Here is a 6,000-nt window from a genome sequence, read left to right as displayed (position 1 = left end):
GCCAAGAAGGCCAACAGTATCCTGGGCTGCATGAAAAGGAGTGTGGCCAGCAGGTCGAGGGACGTTATCCTCCCCCTCTACTCTGCCCTGGTGAGGCCCCATCTGGAGTGCTGTGTCCAGTTCTGGGCCTCCAATTCAAGACAGGGAACTACTCGAGAGAGTCCAGAGGAGAGCTACCAAGATCATCAGGGGACTGGAGTATCTCCCTTATGAGGAAAGGCTGAGAGACCTGGGTTTGTTTAGCCTAGAGGAGAGAAGACTGAGCAGGGATCTTATCAATGCTTATAAATACCTAAAAGGCATATGTCAAGAGGATGGGGCCAGACTCTTTTCAGTGGTGCCCAATGACAGGACAAGGGACAATGGGCACAAGCTGGAACACAGGAAGTTCCACCTACACACTTCTTTCCTGTGAGGGTGACAGAGCAGTGGCACAGGCTGCCCAGGGAGGTTGTGGAGTCTCCTTCCCTGGAGACATTCAAAACCCGCCTGGATGCGCTCCTGTGCCCCCTGCTCTGGGTGTGCCTGCTCAAGCAGGGGGGTTGGACAAGATGATCTCCAGAGGTCCCTTCCAATCCCTGCCATTCTGTGACAGAAAAGTCACGAGTAACAAAATTATGTCTGGGCCAGATGTACAGTGATGGAATTGGTGTAGGCATTGGAGGATTGACAAAGCACGTAAAATCATGAAGGAGCAGGACAAGATCTGGGAAGATTGGGATGAGTGCACAGAAGCAGTACAGAGGCTGAAATGGGAGACTGACAGACTGCCTTAGATAGGAAGGACAGGTGGAAAAGGCAATGGAAAATAGTTCCTGACAAAGGTGTTACAGAGTTTCTGGTATAGAGAGAGGTGGAGTATACAACATTTTTCAGCTGAAAGAAGAGGGGAGGCTGCATGGCATCATAATATGTGGGTGGGACACTGACACACAAAGGAAAAACATGGGGAAGAGTCTTCTATAAGTACAATAATCAGACCTGCAGATACATGGGAACCGTTCAACACTCCAAGTATCTTTAGATAAGCAGCAGGGATGAGGTGCAGCAGAAGAGCTTCACTTCAGGGCACTTCTGTGGCTGCACAGCCAGGCGCTGCCACTTTCTTCCTGTGCAGGAGCTGGGCTCCTGCCCTTTCCACAGGCACAAGTGGGGGACTAGTGGAGACAGAGTTGAAAATGGGGCTGTATGCTGGAACAGGGCAGGGGCTAGCCTGCCTCTTCTTCCTCTCTTCCCCCATACCTTCATGTCCCATTTAGGTTGTATCTAAAATCCTGTTGCCATTTGGCCTCCCCATGCATAGATTGCCTGGGTGTCATGCAAAGGTGCTTATCAGTGAACAGCAGCAGAGCTAAATCCTGAAGAAGTGGAGTGAGGGGGTATGGGCAAGTCTTTTCTGAAATTATTTTCAAATTTCTCTTGAGGTTAAGATATACCATGACAGAAGATGGATGTTGTATGTGCTGTCTTCTCAAGCTGTGCTCTGACTACCAGATATTAGAGCAATGGTGAATTGCACTTGCTGAAAACCCATTTCCAGAGCTCAGTAGGCAGTAGGAGAACCCAGTCTTCTAATATTTATGAAACAGGCTTTTTTTTTTTATCATGGTACCATATTGAATTGATCGATTTATTCCCCTGAGCAATCCCCATCAACTTCCTGAGACCAACTACAGTAACATGTATCAGTAACCACAGATTCTCTCTAATCTACAGCTGAGAAAACCTTTTTTTAAAACAAAAATCATGTAGAATTCTTGGCTTAGTGTATGGCTGTCTGACACATACAGAAGGTACCAATGACACAATATTGTTGGGACTTTTGTAAACAGCAAGTCATTGCTTTGACAGTCACCTGTTTACACATTTTATTGATAAATGGAAGCTGGAAGTGGAAGACTTAGTATTTTAGTGGGATTCTGTTGCTTTCTTCCTAAGTGGCTGAGCTGAAAACTCACTTCATCCTTTCTCAAGACACCCAGGCATAAGTAGCCATTAACCAGCAAACAAGGGGCCACCCACCTTACATGTGGAGTTTGGTAACTGCTGAGCCTCAGAGGTCCGGCCCACTCTGGTGGGGTGAAAACAATAATTGCCCATGACAAGGCCTGCAAGTTATTCATTTCTATTCTCCCATTCACAATCCCTCATTCACAAAAAGAAAAAAAACAACCTTGTGTTTGTGTTTTGTTTTTCTTTCTGACTGAGGAAGGCCACATCTGGCTGCTTTAATTGTACTTCTAAATACATATATGTAAACATTATTTCTTTGGCTGGGAGAACATAAGTGAGAGAGGCTTTTGGGGTTTCCATTTCTTTTTTTCAAAGGCAGACATAAATTAGTTACTACAATTGTTGTTCAAGTCTGATCATAATTATAGACGTTAAATCACTAATTATAATTTTATATTAATTTTTTAGACAATAGTCATTCTTGTTTGAAACTGCCATGCTTATTTCTTTTTATAAAAATTCTCCAGACTGTTTAACAGAACACAGTAGAAAAGAACATGCAATTTGAAAAATAACTTTGTTTATATTGTACCATTTTAGAGCTGTTGATTACAACAACTGTTTGCCAAAGCACAAGCTCATTAGCCTATGCAAATTCTGCTAGTGTCATCTAAGAAGTTGTTTATAAGTGACTGTTTTCCCTTGTGTTTATGTAACTGTGCCATTCAGCTTTGCAGACTACAAGGTCACGCTCAGTTAAGATCACGTAGTTGATGCCATGGTAGAGGACCCAGGGAGAATTCACCAGGGGTAAGTTCTTTCCACTTTTCTTCTCAAGTGAGAAAATATTATAGGGTCATAACAGCAATTTGCACCTGTGCTTGTTTTGGCTGGGATAAGAGTTAATTTTCTCCATAGTACCTAGTATGAGGCTAGGTTTTGGATTTGTGCTGGAAACAGTGTTGATGACACAGGGACACTTTCATTACTGCTGAGCAGTGCTTACACAGAGTCAAGGTCTTTCCTGCTTCTCACCCCACCAGCAAGTGGGCTGGGGGTGCACAAGGAGTTGGGAGGGGACACAGCTGGGACAGTGACCCCAGCTGACCAAAGGGATATTCCACACCATATGATGTCATGCTCAGCATATAAATCTGGGGGAAGAAGGAGGAAGTGGGGGGATGTTCGGAGTTACAGTGTTTTGTCTTCCCAAGTCACCATAACGCATGATGGAGCCCTGCTTTCCTGGAGATGGCTGAACATGTGCCTGCCCATGGGAAGTAGGGAATTAATTCCTTGGGCTTTTTGCTTGTGCACGTAGGTTTTGCTTTCCCTGTTAAACTGTCTTTATCTCAATCCACGAGTGTTTCACTTTTACCCTTCCAATTCTCTCTCCCATCCCACTGTGGGGAGTGAGCGAGCAGCTGTGTGGGGCTTAGCTGCTGGCTGGGATTAAACCACTAAAGCACCTAAGCAAAACCTAGTACAAGTTGATATGCATTTAACTTTAAAATCACAGAATAACAGGTTGGAAGGGACCTCAGGGATCATCTAGTGCAACCTTTCTAGGAAGAGCACAGTCTAGACAAGATGGCCCAGCACCCTGTCCAGATGGCTCTTGAAAGTGTCCAACGTGGCCGAGTCAACCACTTCCCTGCGGAGATTATTCCAATGGTTGACTGTCCTCACTGTGAAAAATTTCCCTCTGGTGTCCAATCGGAATCTCCCCAAGAGCAATTTGTGTCCATTCCCCCTTGTCCTCTCCATGTGACTCCATGTAAAAAGGGACTCTCCATCTTCTTTGTAGCTACCCCTTAAGTACTGGTACATGGTGATGACATCCCCTCTAAGCCTCCTTTTCTCAAGGCTGAACAAACCCAGTTCTCCCAGCCTATCCTCATATGGCAGGCTTCCCAGTCCTTTGATCATCTTGGTGGCCCTTCTCTGGACCCCTTCCAGCCTGTCCACATCCTCTTTGTGTAGCGGGGACCAGAACTGTACACAGTACTCCAGGTGTGGCCTGACAAGCGCTGAGTAGAGCAGGATGATGACTTCTTTATCTCTGCTGGCGATGCCCTTTTTGATGCAACCCAGCATCCTGTTGGCCTTCTTGGCTGCAGCAGCACACTGTTCACTCATGTTGAGCTTTCTGTCCACCAGGACTCCCAGGTCCCTTTCCACAGAGCTGCTCTCCAGCCAGGTGGATCCCAGTCTGTGCTGCACTTCCGGATTGTGTTTTCCCAGGTGCATGACCTTACACTTCTCCTTGTTGAACTTCATAAGGTTCTTGCTGGCCCACTCTTCCAGCTTATCCAGATCTTCCTGCAGAGCAGCTCACCCTTCTGGAGTGTCTACTTCCCCACTCAACTTGGTGTCATCAGCAACCTTCATCAGGCTACACTTGATGTCATTATCCAGATCACTTATAAAGATACTGAATAATATTGGGCCCAATATCAATCCCTGGGGGACTCCACTAGTGACAGGTTGCCACTTGGAAAAGGAGCTATTGATCACCACCCTTTGGGTGCGGCCTCTCAGCCAATTCCCCACCCACTGCACAGACCACTTGTCTAGGCCATAACGCATTAATTTCTCCATGAGGAGACTGTGGGGGACCATATCAAAGGCCTTGGAGAAGTACAGGTAGACAATGTCCACTGCCCGCCCCCTGTCAACCAGGCAAGTGCCTTTGTCATAGAAGGCCACCAGGTTTGTCAAGCACAATCTGCCTTTAATGAAGCCATGTTGGCTTTTCCCAATCATGTGCTTCATTTGACTTGTGATGGCCCCAGGAGGATTCATTCCATAACTTTCCCAGGGGTTGAAGTAAGGCTGATGGGCCTATAGTTACCCGGATCCTCCCTCGAGCCTTTCTTGTAGATAGGGGTAACATTTGCCTTCTTCCAGTCCTCTGGGACATCCCCTGTTCTCCATGACTTCTTGAAGATTATGGAGTCTGGCCTTGCAATGATGTCAGCCAGCTCTCTCAACACCCTTGGGTGGATGTTGTCAGGGCCCATTGATTTGTAGAGTTCAAGCTCCTGTAATAATTCATGTACTAACTTCCTTCACTGATGGTGGGTTAGTGTTTGGATCAACCGGCAATTTCGTTCCCAAAGCCTGGGACCCAGCAGTGCTGGTAAAGACAGAGGTGAAGAAAGCCTTGAGGACCTCTGCCTTTTCTGCATCATTGGTGATTGACTCTCCTTTTCCGTTTATCAGTGGGCCTATGTTTTCCTTCTTTTTCTGCTTATGGTTGACATGTCTGGAGAAACCTTTCTTGTTATTTTTCACGTCTGCAGCCAGTTTCAATTCAAGTTGGGCTTTTGCTTTTCGAACTGCATCTCTGCACACTCTGGCAATGCCCTTGTAGCTCTCAATGGATAATCCTCCACTTCTCCATCTCTGGTGTGCTTCCCTTTTGGATTTGAGTAGACCCAGGAGGTCATGGTTGAGCCAAGGGGGCCTCTTGCTCCGCTTACTTCCCTTTCCTTTGTAGGGGATAAATTGGCTTTGTGCTTCCAATAGAGAGTTCTTAATGAATTCCCAGCACTCACTAGCTCCTTTGTCTTCCATGGAAGCTTCCCATCAAATCCCTCCCAACTGAGTAAACTGAAGTTTGCCCTCCTAAAATCCAGAACCCTTGTCTTAGAGCTTAGGATCATCAGTCTGGAAGACAAGACATACATGATTAAGTGGTTTCATGTGTTTGGCACTCAGAGAAGTCTGAGAACATGATAATGATCTCCAAATATGTAAAATACTGCTTCACAGAAGAAGGAAACCATCTGCTCTGCAAGGCAGGGAGGACAAGTGGCTCAGACTGCAGTAAAGAGGCTCGGTGTAGGAGGCTTCTGACTGACAAGACTGCGTAGATATGGGGAGGTTACCTGGGACATTGTATTTTTCAGAACCAGTTAGAAAGCTTCTGCTAGGAACGGCACAAGCGCAGCGGTCCTGCTGTAGGACGAACTACAAAACTATGTTTGAGGTCCCTTTCTGCTCTACTGCAGTATAATGCACTTCAAGCTTGACTGAATGTGT

The sequence above is a fragment of the Phalacrocorax aristotelis genome, chromosome 2 (assembly GCF_949628215.1).
Source record: "Phalacrocorax aristotelis chromosome 2, bGulAri2.1, whole genome shotgun sequence".
NCBI lineage: Eukaryota > Metazoa > Chordata > Aves > Suliformes > Phalacrocoracidae > Phalacrocorax > Phalacrocorax aristotelis.
The sequence above is the reverse complement of the archived record's forward strand: the minus strand, read 5'-3'. Positions refer to the sequence as shown.